Here is a 17,277-nt window from a genome sequence, read left to right as displayed (position 1 = left end):
AGATGCAAAATTTGGTAGCAGCAGAAAACAGTATAGTGAGCTTTTTTTTTTTTTTTTTTTTTTTTTTTTTGAGACGGAGTCTCGCTCTGTCGCCCAGGCTGGAGTGCAGTGGCGCAATCTCGGCTCACTGCAAGCTCCGCCTCCCGGGTTCACGCCATTCTCCTGCCTCAGCCTCTCCGAGTAGCTGGGACTACAGGCGCCCGCCACCGCGCCCGGCTAATTTTTTGTATTTTTAGTAGAGACGGGGTTTCACCGTGGTCTCGATCTCCTGACCTCGTGATCCGCCCGCCTCGGCCTCCCAAAGTGCTGGGATTACAAGCGTGAGCCACCGCGCCCGGCCGTGAGCTTTTAAGATAAATATAAAATTGAATGTAGTGAATTCAAATGACTGGCATTTCCTCTGAGAAACCTTCCAAGTTTTGGGTTTTAAACTGCTCCTTTTAGAAATTACATATTACATTAATAGCAGATCTTAATTCTTTATCATTTAATAACATCATTTGGCATCTTTATTATGGTCCAGTTATTTTTGGTTTGTTTGTTTGTTTAAATAATTCAACTGGTTCCTGAAATCTAAATGTCTTGGAATCACTAGCATTCAAGATTCTCTGTACTCCTATAAATAAATACCTGATAACTCTTGACTTTCTAAATACATCGAGCAACCCAGGATAAATATTCCTTGCCCAACAGACAAGTGCAATTCCCCTTTGTTTCAAATCACATTGCATTATGTGGCCATTTCAGTACCATTTTCGTGTCTTGCTGATGACCAACACAGCAGGATGAAATGCACTTAAATGAGCTGGAAAATGGAAGTCCCTCAAACACTCAGGAATCAATATAGCATGGAAAGATAAATAAAGGAAGAAGAAAACAATACAAAACCTAAAATTGGTAAGCAGGTCACAAAAATTTAAATGCAAATAGACACAGTTCCAAATAAACACCAAATACGTGTTTGTCTATATATTTAAAAGAAATTGTTGAAAAAAATTATTGAATCAATTAACTTTTTTCTATTTTCTTCCATATTCTGTGTTATTTAAAATGTTGTTTAAATTATTCAAAGATTCTAAATATTTTAATAACACGTATATATAGTACCTTCTTTTCCTGGATAGAAGGAGAATAATGTGAATTAATAGCAGAAAGATGAAGCATAATTTATGATGTCTCCCTAGTACATTAATTTGATAATATATATTTGTGAATGAGTGACTTAATGGACATAACACATTTGTAGAAATAATCAACAGTTTTTAAAATAACATCTCATTACATTTTAAAATAATTAAAGTAAATTTTTAAAATATTTGGAAACTTGAAAGATTAAGCAGTGACATGATAATAGGATTACAGTAAAAATCCTAGAAATACTTTTGTTTTCAGGATACAATAGTAAATATAGTAAATTTTTTTAAATTTCATTAAACTTGAAAAAGTAAGATAATCTCAGAAACACGGCAACCTAAACTCTAGTAATCCAAGAAGAACTTTTTGAAGACAATCTATCAGTTGATTACTCAGAGGTAAATAAAACACATTTCCTGTCCTCAAGAGGAAAATAAGAAATTCAGGAATTAGTAGGCTTAATTATTCCAATAATAATGAGATCAAATGAGAAAATAAGTTATCCTTCCCATCAATAAATATCTGACTGCCTTTGTTACTTCTTTAAGAGAATCTCTCAAATACAAGTCCAGCCCGAATACCTCACTCAAGCTCTGTACATATTTCCAGTTGTGGGAGAGCCTTGTCAAAATGTACTATCATCGTGTAAACACAGTTTGACTCAACGTATTTCCCACAAATGTTGCTCCTCTTTTCAACATTCTTTTTCTTATTACTGATGTCACCTTTCTCCCACTCAACCATAATTAAAATCTACTTTCTTTGACTCCTGTCAACTTTACTTAGTATTAGTCTACACAACAATAAGATTTATACTTCTCTGAAAGTCAACTTCCCTCAATTCTGACATTTTGCAAATCCTACTCTATTACTTTTTTGCCTAGACAATTAGTTTCCCAGTTGGTTCTCTGACCTCTGGCTCCTACTTCCTCTTATTCATTCTACAACGTATTATGAGACTACCTTATTAATTGGGCTCTCTTTCTTTCCTAATTTTATAAGAAATTGAAACTTTCAACAGAATATATATGTATATACATACACACATTCCATTGCGATGTATTCCACTGAAAGTGTATCTAAATTCATAATGTGTCCACACTATATTTTCCAGCACTATTTTTCATCAGTTCAGTTGGCTGAATTTCTTCAGTTGGCGACAACAGTTGTCCACTCCAAAAGCCAACATATGTTTTGTCATCTCTGCCTCTCCTAATGCTGGTCTTTCAGCAATGTCTTTCTATTAATACTTCATCAATGTCTGCTTAAATCCTACTCCTTAATTAAGGTAGAGTTCACATAATATTTTCACCATTAGGCCTTGCTTGACCGAGCTTTTGAAATAAGCTCTTCATCCCTAAACTCATACAGTGCATTCTTTTTGGTATTTACCTACCACTTTCAAACAAACATTGAACAAGTGCTTGATAAATGAATGATTTCTTATGAATACATTGAGAACTTTTATTTTTTATTGTTGTGAATACACAGTAGGTGTTATATTTATAGGCTAAATGAGATGTTTTGATACAGGCATACAATGTGAAATAAGCTTTTTAATATCTGACTCTGCTGATGAAGGTTAAAACCTGCAATGCTGAGCAATGTGACTGCCTCCATAGTTTAAAAAAGTTATGCCTGTAATCGTTATGGTTAGATACTAGGATGTGTCTACTAATGGAAAAAGATACATTATCTCCGAGATTTTATTTGTGAAGACTTTGGGAACAATCTACCATTTTCCATTAGTAGATACAATCAGTGATCCACTTGTAAACAGACATCCTTTTCTATTGCAGGTGAATCAACTCTTGACAAATATACGAGAACAATTGAATACTGTAAAATTCACTACAAAGAGTTAGAGCTAACTTCCTTTGCTTTCTCAGAACTAACAGGATTATCTTGTTTTTTCTTGCTGGGAAAGGGTTAGAGGGATGCTTCCCTTTGCTTTACTTACTGTGCTCCACAAAACTCTTATGTTAATGGATAGTTTTTGGTAATGTCTTCCCCATTTGGTAACTTCAAGGGCTAAAAGGGAAAATACTCTTCAAGTGAAAAAAAGACCACAAAGCACAACACACATGAACACAGAACACACACACACACACACACACACACACAGAGAGAGAGAGAGAGAGAGAGAGAAACAACCCTGATAATTATTGAATGAGGGGTCTTGCTGATACTTCACTGTTCATAATCTCATGAACTTTTACTAAGTATCAGTTTTTGTGAATGTAGCAGAGCATGTGACAGATACTATAGTGGGTTCAATCGTGCCTGCCTCACCCCCACAAAAGATATAACCATGTCTTATAACTTATAACTCCAGAATCTGTAAAATTTTTTACCTTATTTGGAAAAAGGGTCTTGGCAGATATAATTAAGTTAAGCTTCTTGAAATAAAGAGATCAATTTCAATTATCCAAGTGGGCTCTAAATTCAATGACAAGTGACCTTAAAGAAAAGGCAGAGGAAGATGTGAGACAGATGGAAGGGAAAGAAAAACAGAGAAGATTAGGAGGCAATGTTGATCACAGGCAGAGGTTGGACTGGTACGGACACAAGACAAATAATGTAGACAGCCATAGACCTTGGAAGAGGCAAAGATTCTCTCCTAGAACCTCCCGAGGGGTTTCAGCCCTTAATTTCAGACTTCTGGCCACCAGAACTGTGAGAATAAATTTCTGTTGTTTTAAGCCATCAAGTAATTTATTACACCAGCCATAGAAAACTAACATAGATATAAAGATAACTTTTCAGTAAGGTAAGTGACTCAAATTGCTGCTAAATTTTTACTGTGCTCTGAGAAGTGCCTTCTTTCTCCACCTCACTCCCATCCTCATTCTCCAGTATAGTGTCCTGTCATACAAGCTTCCACTTGAAAAGATCTTCAGATCCTCACTGGGACTCTCTGTGCCTGAGTTATAAAATGTCTTCCTTTCTTGGCACTAACAGCCTTTCTGACGAGATCACCCAGATAGGTCTGTTAGCTCCCTCACATGGAGAGCAAAGAGCTCTAGAATATATAGAGATCATGGTAATGACTAAGAAAACATCAGACCCACCAGGTCAGAGGTTTTTTTTCATTTAGTGGTTGACACATGATTAGACATATTTATGGGATACAACACGATGTTGCCATATATGTGTAAATTGTGTAATAATCAAATCAGGGTAATTAGCATATCTATCACTTTAAATATCATTTCTTTGTTATGAGAACACTCAAAAACCTCTCTTCTAGCTATTTTGAAATATACATTCTTTTTAATGCTAGTCATTCTACGATGCAACAGACCACCAGAGCTTATTCCTTCAGTCTAACTATAGCTTTGTACCCATTGGCCAATCTCTCACCACCCCTCCCCATCTTCCTACCCTCTCCATCCTCTGGTAACCACCATTCTACTCTCTACTTCTATGAGAACAACCTTTTAGATTCCACGTATGAGTGAGATCATGTGGTGTTTGTTGTTCTGTGCCTGGCTTATTTCACTTAACACAGTGTCCCCAAAGTTCACGTATGTTGCTGCAAATGACAGAATTTCATTCTTTTCATGATGGAATAGTATTTCATTGTGTATATACAACATATTTTCATTATCCAATCATCCACTGATGAACATTTAAGTTGATTCCATATCCAGGCTATTGTGGATAGTGCTGCAATAAACATGGGGGTGCAGATATCTCTTCAAATTACTGATTCCATTTCTTTTGGATAGCTATCCAGTAGTAGGATTCTTGGAACATATCATAGTTCTATTTTTTATGTTTGGAGGAACTTCCATACTGTTTTTCCTAATGACCGTACTAATTTACATTGCCACCAGCAGTATGGAAGGGTTTATTCTCCATATCCTCACCAACATTTGTTATCTTTTGTTTTTTTTGATAGTAGCCATTCTAATTAGAGTGAGGTGATATCTCACTGTAGATTTGACATGTATTTCTCTGAATTTTCTGTTTGCAGACCTTGAAGGCCCCCAGAAGAAAAGAGAACAACAATTCTCAGCTTTCCTTCCAGATGTAATAAATTAAACTTTAGGCTGGGCACGGTGGCTCACGCCTGTAATCCCAGCACTTTGGGAGGTCGAGGCAGGTGGATCACAAGGTCAGGAGATCGAGACCATCCTGGCTAACACGGTGAAACCCCATCTCTACTAAAAATACAAAAAATTAGCTAGGCGTGGTGGCGGGCAACTGTAGTCCCAGCTACTCGGGAGGCTGAGGCAGGAGAACGGTGTGAACCCGGGAGGCGGAGCTTGCAGTGAGCTGAGATCGCACCACTGCACTGCAGCCTGGGTGACAGAGCGAGACTCCGTCTCAAAATAAATAAATAAATAAATAAATAAATCTTTAGCAGGGTGGGGAGAGGCAGGGGATCAAGGAAACTAGGTGCATATGTTTTGTAAAAGCTCTACAGGTATTTATCATGTCTATTCCTAGTGAAGAATCATTGCCATAGACAGTTGGAGATTAAAATCCTCAGACCGCTGAGATTCTCAATTAGTCAATGGTAAGACCACTACCCAATGGCTTATATCATGATACTTCTTTATTTGGAAAACAATACTTTAAGAGTGAAAATAATCTATAATATTAAAACAATTAAAACATATGTTATTTGAAAAGCTGATGGATTATTAAATTGAATACAAAATGCTTTCCTGCATTTGATAATTGATCATTATTTCAATAAACTATGAGAATCTTAGTCTTATCTCCCCACTGAGAACCTGTTCTCACAGACTAGAATAAAGTCAGTTTCTCTCTTATTTTCAATATTATGCTATCGTGCAATTAAAATTAATACTTGTATTTTTTAAGTCATTGAAGTTTAAAATAACATGCTCACCTTGTGACTATACTTCTTTTTTTTTTTTTTTTGAGACAGAGTCTCACTCTATTGCCCAGGCTGGGGTGCAATAGCACGATCTTGGCTCACTGCAACCTCTGCCTCCCAGGTTCAAGTGATTCTCCTGCCTCAGCCTCCTGAGTAGCTGGGATTACAGGCACCCACCACCATGCCTGACTAATTTTTGTATTTTTAGTAGAGACGGGGTTTCACTACGTTGGCCAGGCCGGTCTCGAACTCCTGACCTCATGATCCACCCACCTCGGCCTCCCAAAGTGCTGGGATTACAGGTGTGAGCCACCCTGCCTGGCCAATACTTCCGTTCTTATAATCATTTTCACAACTGGAAATGTTTTTCTGATACTAGTGTTTATGAAACCTCGCACCTAGTAAATGTCAGCCTTTAGGAAAAATTGCAAATTATGTTCCTAGGTTAATACAGCATACATTTACATAATAAAAGCACTTCTATTTCTATGTAAACCTTACCAAGTTCGTTATTTATTTATTTTTTGAGATGGAGGCTTGCTCTGTCACCCAGGCTGGAGTGGAGTGGCACGATCTCGGCTCACTGCAGCCTCTGCCTCCTGGGTTCAAGTGATTGTCCTGTCTCAGCCTCCTGAGTAGCTGGGATTACAGATGCCCGCCACCATGCCTGGCTAATTTTTGTATTTTTAGTCAAGATGGGGTTTCACCATGTTGGCCAGGCTGCTCTCAAACCCCTGACCTCAGGTGATCTGCCCGCCTCGGCCTCCCAAAGTGCTGGCATTACAGGCGTGAGCCACCACTCCTGGCAAGTTCTTTAAAGTTAATATATATTCTATTAACTTTATTAAAGTTAATATATATTTTATATATTAATATATAATATAGATTAACTTGCCATGAGCAAGATGCACTGTAAATGTCATAAAAATATCATAAGTCAAATTTAACTTCTCAGTTAAGATTAATTTTGATCCAGTTGTTACAGGTTTTCTAAATGGATAATATTTACTAATGTCTACATAGTTTTTAACTTTAAATGCTCAAACAATAATTAGCTGGCTTCAAACTACCTTTCTATATATAGTCAGATAATTATATTCAGAAAGAAAACTTGAATCCTAAATTAACGAAGTCCAACTTTGTGTGCAGGGAATTAATAGTCGTAGTAAATTGACAAGTCAATTATTAGTTTCACTTTGTCTATTTTAAGAAGTGAAATGAGACCACTTGCTTTTGCTTGCTATTTAAGAAGGGATTATAACTTGCTGCTTTTAAAAGAGTAAAACCCTGATGAACTAGGAGACTTTTCTATCAGCTTTTTTCACATTAACTTTTGCAGCTCTCAAGACATTCTGTTCGTGAACGTCCTAAGTACTTCCATTTTCCTAAGTGCCTTGAAAAGAACTTCGCGCTCGAAGATCAGTGAAAGAAGAAAAGTGTCTCTTAAAATGTACTTGAAAGAGCAGAAGTACAAAAAAATGGGAATGAGAAAATAGGAGGCAAAGATGAACAGAAGTAGATTCAAGAGACATGCAACTGAATAGGAAAAACAAAAAACAAAACCCAAAACGAAAAACCTGAGAAACCGCTGTAATCTGAATATTTTCATCCCCCCCACCCAATTCACATATTGAAACCTAATCACCAAGTTGATGGTATTACAAGGTGATGAAGGTATTAGAAGCCTTTGGGAGGTGATGAGGGCTCTGCTTTTGTGAATGGGATTAATGCCCTTACAAAAGAGGCATTAGAGAGCTGCTGTGCCTCCTCCACTATGGGAAGACTCAGCTAGAAGGCATCATCCATGAAGCAGAGAACCCTCGCCAGGCACCAAATCTGCTGGCGCCTTGATCTTGGAACTTCCATTCTCCAGAACTGTGAGAAATTAATTTCTGTGGTTTATAAATCAATCAGTATAAGGCATTTTTCAGTTTTTTAAAATTTTTGTGGGTACATAGTAGGTGTATATATTTATAGGATATATGAGATGTTTTGATACAGGCATGCACTGTGAAATATGCACATCATGGAGAATGGGGTATCCATCCCCTCAAGCGTTTATCCTTTGAGTTACAAACAATCCAATTACACTCTTTAAGTTATTTTAAAATGTTGTTATTAACAATAATAACCCTGTTATGCTGTAATAGATATCTACACTCCTATGTTTGTTGCGGCACTGTTTACAATAGTTAAGATTTGGAAGCAATAGTATAAGGCATTTTGTTTTAGCAACCTCAACTGGATAACACAGAAACATTTCAAAGACAAGTTTCTATTCAATGGAATTATTACTAGATGTTCTACTTGATGAGACATAGACTCTCTTAATAGTGGAAGAAAATAGAACTCAAGTAGTCTGTAAGAATAGACCATTTTAAATATTACAGGAAGGTTATGGATTTAAGGGAGTATTGCACGTTGTGCACAATTAGAACTCAACAAAGGAGCAAAAAAGGTAACCACATTCAATACACTAACGTATAGAAATGTCACAACAAGTGCCATACATAAGCTTTGATCACTATCTGTAAAATGGAGGCAAAATAGACATCACAGGCTGTTGAAAAGATGACATGAGACAACATACTTAAATGTCTTGCAAATGTAAGGTACTCTCAGAGCAAAGATAAATTAAGATCACTAATCAAGGAAAGCTGCACCTACTGGATCATGACTGTTTGATTAAAAAGCTCATTAGAACGAAAGCTGACATTCATGACTGAAACTATGAGGAAAGACAGCAAGTCTTGGCGTCTTGGGGGACAAGGAGCGTCCAGAGGTTAACCGAGATTATAACATAAAGTCCTTGTAGACAGTCACCTGTTTGTTAAGCTATCTATCTATCTATTCATCTACCTACCTACCTACCTAGCCACCTATGTAGATTTGACCAGACCTTGTGCCCAGTAATAAAATCATAAATGGAACTAGTGAACCAATTTCTCATTCAGGGCCCTAAGATTGTGGAGTCTACTTTACTAAATTTAGAGATCTGCCTGAAACTCAAGACGCCAGTGAAAAGTCTCTACCCTTGACCAGTCTTCTAGCTGAACTACGATATATAACTGTTCTTTCAACCTCTATTTATTTATCCAAACTCAACCTACTGCTCTGTTGTGACCTTCAATATCCAACTGATCTTTCCTCCTCTGTCTAATCAGGATTTGATTTATTGCTAGGCTTCCCTAGCCAGACTCCTAGGCCTTTCTCTATCTGTCTCTCTCATCCATGAAGGGGAATCTTCAATCACGCCAGGCAATTAAATCAAAACCAACAGTTTTAGTGTGGTTTACTCCATTACTCTGTAGTATACAGCTACTAAAAAAAGAGTGACATATATATGTTGGTTTTTATTTATGAGTATTAAAGCTGAGTGAATGCTAAATGAATGATTTATTTCTGTGCATCAGATACTGTCCTACATATTAGGAACGTAAAGATGAAAACATTATAGTACATGCTTTAAGAGTCCCAAATGCAACAAGAGAAATAGACACACAAAAATATGTACAAAAATGATGAGAGAAATGTTCTAATAAAGGTGTGAAAAAGAGATTTGCTAGCAATCGAGAGGTGGTATTTAATTCTGCCTAGTGGGAGTAGAGTCAGGGAAGAGTTCATTGGGGTGACATTGAGGTGGGTCTTAAAATTTGAGTAGATAGGCACAGGGGAAAAAGGCAGGAGAGGAAATTTCAGGTGGTGGGCATAGCATGTGCAAATGATAAGAGTTATGTAGGTCCATGGTATGGTCAAGGGTGCCTGGTCAGTGGTGTGGGCTTAAGAGGAAAGTGCATGAGACTATAAAGACAAAATGGGGTCAGACTGTGAAGAAAGTGGCCTCTATCTTCTAGATAACAGGCAGACACGTAACATATAAATTTTTACACTGAAAACGATATCGTTTACTGAATATAAATATCTCAGTAAGGTTGGTTAAAAGAATATCAATTAAGACCACACATATACAAGAATTATATTTGCATCAAATGTTTTTCCTTTTTATTAATACGCAATAATTGTACATACTAATAGGGGTATGTGTGATATTTTGATATATGCATATAATGTGTAATGATCAAATCAGAGTAATTGGAATATTTATCACCTCAAACATTTCTCATCTATTTGGAAACACATAATATTTTTAAGCTGGCAGTCTGGTAATTTTTTTTTAAATTTACAAAGAGGATTTTCTTACCAAGCCAAACTTAGAGTCTGACATACTGACTCTGCTTCAATTTTTGGTATTATCTACTAAAAATTCTAATGCCTGTTATAGGATTTCTACTCTCTGTTGTCCCAACTCTCGACTCTGATGACAATACACAGGAATGATGACTGCATTACATTCATGCAAGTCACTATATGTAGGCTTTAAATAATGAAGCAAGAATAATCACTGATCCTTTTCTTGGCACATTCTCACAAGTAAATTAGGTAATGCCTAGCCTTGAGTAAAGGACCTTAGGAACAAATATATATCCAGTGGAAATTTGCAGAGAAGAGTAAATGAAAATGTCTGCTGGGAGAGTTAACAGACATTTCTACTTTTGTTAACTTAACAAGTCTATAATAACAAAATAGACGTAATTACTTTTTTGTGGGGCCAGATTGCTAAAGAGGATTTGCCCATTTCATTCTAACTCTATGATTTTTGTATCACCTGATGAGGAGATTCTCCTTTCATAATTAACTATGTTGCTCTAAACTCCTTGCTTCTCGGGTAAGAGATTTTATCAGTTAGTCCAAACACATTACAAATCATATTATATCATGTTCCAATCTATAACATGATGGAACAGATTCATATTTCGTGATAGCCATTCTGAATCCAGAGCCTACCGGCTCCACAGTGCAGCAGTATTTCGTAGTATAAACTCTGGATTTACCAATCAAGAGATTAGACACTCAGGCCACTGGACTAAAACTACCCACTAGACATGTTTCATTTGGCCAAGATGGTATTAACAATAAATTTAAAATTTTATAGGTAGAAAATGTTTTCCACACTTCAGCATGGTCTCCATTCTCCTTTATAGCATTACATCTGGCCTCACTTTACTTATTCATATTACGTGAACTTGATTTTATAGTCCATTCTCTAGCTCTAGAAAGCATATTGATTTTTTGCTAAAAATGTCTTTAACAGCTAAGAATCTGCCATTTGGTTTAGGTTCAAGGCTGGAAGAGAACATACTATGCAGGCTTAGAGACAGCAGAGAGATGAATGCAGGTCTAGAGTTGAGACGTATGCACTACAGATACACAGGAAAGGATGTCAGTATTCACTGAGAGAAGAGGAATGGAAGAGTTTTCAGCCCAAGAGAGACTGCATTCAAATGCATCAATCAGGATGGGTCATTCTACCCTCACTAAGTTAATGAAGAGGCATAATAAAGATGACAGTTAAATTAATGATAGATTAACCAAGGATGTTAAACAAATATTGAATACGGAATATGAAAAGATGGACTCCATAATAACCATTGCTTTTTCCCCTATCTTTGTCTGTTAAAAGCCCCATTACCAGCCTCCACACCCACCCACCCACAGCCACATCTATGTACTCACACAAAAATACAGGCTTCTTCATCACAGGAGAGAGAGACACACAACAGCCACTGAGCCAATGCCCCTCACCTCTAATGCCATAGTAATCCGTCCAAAATTTAGATCTGTATCTCATTCTAGGCCAATTAGGATTTCTCCTTAGGGAACTTCAAGTTCTCACTAGAGTTCCAAACCCACAATTCCTCCTGGTTAGAAGAACTGAGCAAAGTATTCCTTCACCCTGTATGCCCTCCTCTCCTCACCCAGACCCACCACTCTCCACCCCTATACAAAATGATGACATGCAGAAAGAGTAGAGAAGAAAGACAGAGAACAGTCGAGCATTATTCCAGTCCTTCTTAAGGCCAGCACCACTCCTGTCTTTTAAGTGATTTGTCACTTATGACCAGAGCTCTAACTATGAAGTATTAAATCCTGTGATTCTTCAAGTTTAAATTGCTTAGACATAGGAAGTTGACCCCTCAAAAAAAATCCCCAAATTAACTTTTGCTTGAAAGAGCCATCTATTTGAGATAAAAATAAAATTTCTGGATTATTTCCCTTCTAAATTATGTATATATTGCCTCAGTTCTCTATTTTAGTCCATGCACATAGTGACTGAAAGAAAATGCAATCCAGTACTTTCTGCCCTGTTGATAGTCAACAGTAGGATTCCCTCTTGATTGAACATGTCTTTCATAATAGTCACCGATGTTCTCTGTGACACATAATTTCTCCTGAAGCTGAAATCTCATATATTCATCTAATATAAGATTCACTCATTTTATTTAGCTCCCATTACATAAAAACCTTACTCTCACTCTGTAATTAGTAGCAAGTCCTAATAAAGAGCATTGGGGTGACAACATACTATTTATGGTAAATAGAGACAGGGTTTTTTTTTTTTAATAATAATCATTACAAATTACATTTACGTTGAATATGGTGAGCCTGATTTAAAAAACAAACTATATTTATGCCTAAGAACAATATCTTGTTTAAGTCTTTTAATCAATATTGTATGTGATATGTAATTCTGAAAGAAATATTCATACTACTTATAAATAGGCTATACAATAAGCAGAGTGCATAAAACTAGTCTAATTGCACCCCAAATATTTCAGTCAAAAATAGGCACATTTACAGAAAGTAGTAACAACTTTTAATCATTTAATTAAGAAGTCTTAAAGTTGCCAAGATAATTGACATGATCATCATCATCAGAAACACATGTTCATCAGAAACATTAAATTTTTTTCTTTTAAGAAGAGAAAATAAAAAATATTTTGTTTTCTGAACTTTCCCTAAGCTATTTCACATAATGGTAATGGCTTCTTATTGAATGTTCATGGTAATAATCTCAAATTTTCCTAGGACCTGCTGTATTGTAAGTATCCTATTTCTAGTGATGGCTTGATGTGACAGGATGCACTCAATTTTATTTTTCCAGAAAAGCAATGCATTCTGCTTTGCTTTTTTCCCACTCAAAGAGTCGCCATTCTGTAAAAGTTCTTCAACAGGCAAGTCCAAGGTGGGTACTCTGCTTTTACTAAACTAGAAACAAAAACTCAGAGAGTGAGAAAGTCTGTAGCCTCACTGGGGAGAAGTGGAAGGCAGAGGAGATTATTCACTTTCTTGGACTCTTAAGCAACTTCCTGGCTTTCTGTCATGCTTGTTGTAGACCAGATCTAGCGGTGGGAGGTATCTTCTCACAAGACCATGAAGCCAAGACTTATTTTAAAACAGATGAATTTTGGAAAACAAAAATTTTTTAATCAAGATTGTTTTCCTTTCATAATTCAATTAGTATATGTTATAATGAGATTTTATAAATTTTCATTACAAAACTAAATAAAGATCCTTGGCATTTCTAAAAAAGTAGTGTTGGCCGGGCGCGGTGGCTCACGCCTGTAATCCCAGGACTTTGGGAGGCAGAGGCGGGCGGATCACGAGGTCAGGAGATCGAGACCATCCTGGCTAACATGGTGAGACCCCGTGTCTATTAAAAATACAAAAAAGAAAAAAAAAATTAGCCAGGCGTGGTGGCGTGCACCTATAGTCCCAGCTACTCGGGAAGCTGACGCAGAAGAACGGCGTGAACCTGGGAGGCGGAGCTTGCAGTGAGCTGAGATGGCACCACTGCACTCCAGCCTGGGCGACAGAGCGAGACTCCTTCTCAAAAAAAAAAAAAAAAAAAAAAAAGTAGTGTTGAACTTGTGTGTGGTGAATTGGAAGGAAGCCTCTTCATGCAATTTTGCTATGGGGCTTAGGTTTTAAAGCCTTATGGACACTCTATGTATTGGACTCATGTAAATATCTGGCATGTTTTAGAGTGTATGTTTAAGTACATTTTGGTAATAGCTTCATTCATAAAGCTGCAAATCAAGTGGCATTGTATATACTTTTATATTTAAAGAAAGAAATTATTAAACATATATGAATACATTAAGATAAAAAGAAGTGATTGCCAGAATGATATAATGAAAGTCATACAAATTTTAGAAGAATCAAAATACAAGATGTTCCTTTTAAACCTGGAAATAAGAACTCTCATCACAGTTATAGAAAAACAAGTGACACCATGGGCAGTTATCCTCTTAGGGTATATTTCAACAAAACCAAGGCAGATAAGGTAGTAGGATGGTGTTCAAAGCATATCCCTCATGAAAATAAACTATTTTGTCATAATTGGACATGAGATATTCTGGTTACTTAACTATTCTACCCTACAAAATATATTTTCAAAGAATTAGATTAAAACCAAATACTGTTGATTCTGAAGCTGGTGAGTAAAATGTAATATTTCCTCACAGGAGGCAGAAAGTCACAATGAGGACATTTGTTTGCATTAATAAACAACGGGAAGTCACACATGTAATGGGTGGATGATCCTTTTTCTGGGTCAGTTAGAGATGCAACTTGCGGTTTCGTATCGATGAACCTCATCTTACGAAAATGTAAAAATCTGCATTACCGCAGGGAAAACTTATGGGCGTGATCATTCAATTACAAAAGAGTTCTTATATAAAATTATTCACCACAGAGTTTCTTTAAATAGCATATTTCCTTTGTGCATATACATCTTTCATTGATCATTAGCTGCTTAAAAGAGAATGGGGGACAGAGCCTCTTAAACCTGACATGTTAAGCCACTGCTAATTGAAAATCAATCAAAAATGAAGGGAACACTTCTCTGAAATTATGATGATTCAATTTACCCACAAATCTGTGGGAATACACTAAGTTGGGAAAGTAAGGTTTGACAGGAATGCTAAGTGTTTTAACATGAAAGTATAAAATACTGGTAACCTATTTTCATAATCTTATTGAAGCACTAGTTATTTTTCATGAAGAGTCTGCATATAATTTAGAAATCCTTAGTTATTTAGCCAAAATTTGAGAGGAAATTTATGGATGAACATATCTCTTTATATTCAAACTTTAAATGATGTGGGTCTTTTTATAGTTTCTATTTTAATGGACATCAGTCATGTAGTGCATACTGTTATTCCAAAACCTCTTTCAATATCCTACAACATAATGTTCTTTGATAGGTTTATTTCTGATAAATTGGCATTTACTTTGCAAATTCAGGAGTAGTTCTTGTTAACATAGGATACTCACTGTATTTTTATATGCTAGTAAACTCCAATCATTAAGAATGACTTAGAAAGCTTTGTGATAACAGTGTTTGTCGGGGAAAAGCAGCAGTTTTTTGTATAAAATGATATGACTATCATCAAAACCTTCATGAAGAACTTGACAGGCATAATGGTGTAAAATTATTTTCCAGGTCTCTTGTTTTTAAAAATATTATACCTGAATTTCCTCTGTTTGCAAAAGAGAAATTTTTTTACTCTTATTTTTGTCTTCATGGTCATTTATAAATTCATGTGGCATAGTGTCTTTTAAATTATCATTTTCTTTAAATAAGAATAGAGATAATTTTCTTCTGTTATAACTATGTACTTACTATATGCATTTGGCTAGACTTGATGAATTAAGTAGTCTAAAATCAATAATTTCTATAATTAAAAAGTTTCATTGAATTACAAAAATTTAGTATGCATATTGAATCCTTAAAGGGGAGATGGAAATAAATTTTCTAAAATCTTATTTATCCTGTCCTGTATCTGCTGTCATAGTATGATACTGTAGTAAGAATATAAGCATGATCAAATAAGCACTGACATTCAAAATGCATTTCAAGAATCTTCTATATACAGTACTTTTTTATAGCATTCAAATGTCTCAAATACTAACAGCAAACATGTATTGCCTACTTAATATATGCCAAGTAATGTATTAATTTTTACATGCATCATCCGATCAAATACTCGCATTACCTCCATACAGGCAGTACTATCTTGGTACCTTTTTTATTGATTAGGAAACTGAAAGCTGGTTGTTGAAGGTCACACTAGAAGTAAATGGTGGAGCTAAATTGTCACATGGGCCTGTGTGAGATTTCAATTGGGAGCCACTACTGTACACTGCCTCTAAATTATAACAACAAAAACACTAAAAATGATAATATGATGATCGCGAGGATGATGATAATGGCAATAACAAGCTTTTGTAAATTTTTTATATAAAAATCATGTAGCTATTTTGAGTCTCCATTTTCTCATCAATAAATGAAAAAGGTTTAACCGGGTGCGGTGGCTCACACCTGTAATCCCAGCACTTTGGGAGGCCAAGGCGGGTAGATCACGAGATCAGGAGTTCAAGACCAGCCTGGCCAACATGGTGAAACCCCATCTCTACTAAAAATACAAAATTTAGCTGGACATGGTGGCGGATGCCTGTAATCCCAGCTACTCGGGAGGCTGAGGCAGGAGAATCCCTTGAACCCAGGAGGCGGAGGCTGCGGTGAGCCAAGATGGCGCCATTTTACTCCAGCCTGGGCAGACAGAGCAAGACTCTGTCTCAAAAAAAGAAAGAAAAAGGTTTGACCTGATAACTTCCAGACCCCCTCCACCTTCTAAAGTTCTTCATTTAGAATTGCGAAGATTTATACCTATATAGCTTCTTAACTGACCGATAACAAATAAAATAGTACTCTTAGAGCTGTAGCAAAAGAGAAATCTGCATAATATGTGTCAGTGTCCAGCGTGGGGACTAGACCAGGAGTTGGAAGCTTAAGTGGACTCTCTGCATTGCTCTGTGACAGCACTCTTTCTTGGGCCTTTTCCTTTTTCTTCTTTCCCTTCTGGCCCTTTTGGAAAGTAAGTGAACAAGAAAACTCACTTGTCTCTGTCCCAGTTTTTAAAGACTTTAACAAGTGCTTCATTGTAAATTTGTTTAAATTCTTTATAGATGCTGGATATGAGATCTTTGTCAGATACACAGTTTGCAAATACTTTCTCCCATTCTGTAGGTTGTCTGTTTACAAAGAGCTAAAAACAGAACTACCATTTGACCCAGCAATCCCATTACTGGATATATACCCAAAGGAATATAAATCCTTCTATCATAAAGGCACGTGAATGTGTATGTTCATTGCAGCACTGTTCACAAGAACAAAGACATAGAATCAGTCTAAATGTCCATCAATAGCAGATCAGATTTTTAAAAAAGTGGTATATATACACTACAGAATGCTATGCAGCCATAAAAAGAATGAGATCATGTCCTTTGCAGGAACATGGATGGAGCTGGAGTCCATTATCTTAGCAAACTAATGCAGGAACAGAAAACCAAATACTGCATGTTCTCACTTATAAGTGGGAACTAAA

At 36.3% G+C, this 17,277-nt stretch overlaps 1 protein-coding gene across 1 annotated transcript in view; it reads right to left on the bottom strand.

The window, feature by feature from the left end:
- IL1RAPL1 (interleukin 1 receptor accessory protein like 1) overlaps positions 1-17,277 on the bottom strand; it is a 1,380,067-nt gene that overhangs the window by 278,048 nt on the left and 1,084,742 nt on the right. The window lies entirely within an intron of this gene.

This window comes from Symphalangus syndactylus, chromosome X, assembly GCF_028878055.3.
Source record: "Symphalangus syndactylus isolate Jambi chromosome X, NHGRI_mSymSyn1-v2.1_pri, whole genome shotgun sequence".
Taxonomy (NCBI): domain Eukaryota; kingdom Metazoa; phylum Chordata; class Mammalia; order Primates; family Hylobatidae; genus Symphalangus; species Symphalangus syndactylus.
The sequence above is the reverse complement of the archived record's forward strand: the minus strand, read 5'-3'. Positions and strand labels throughout refer to the sequence as shown.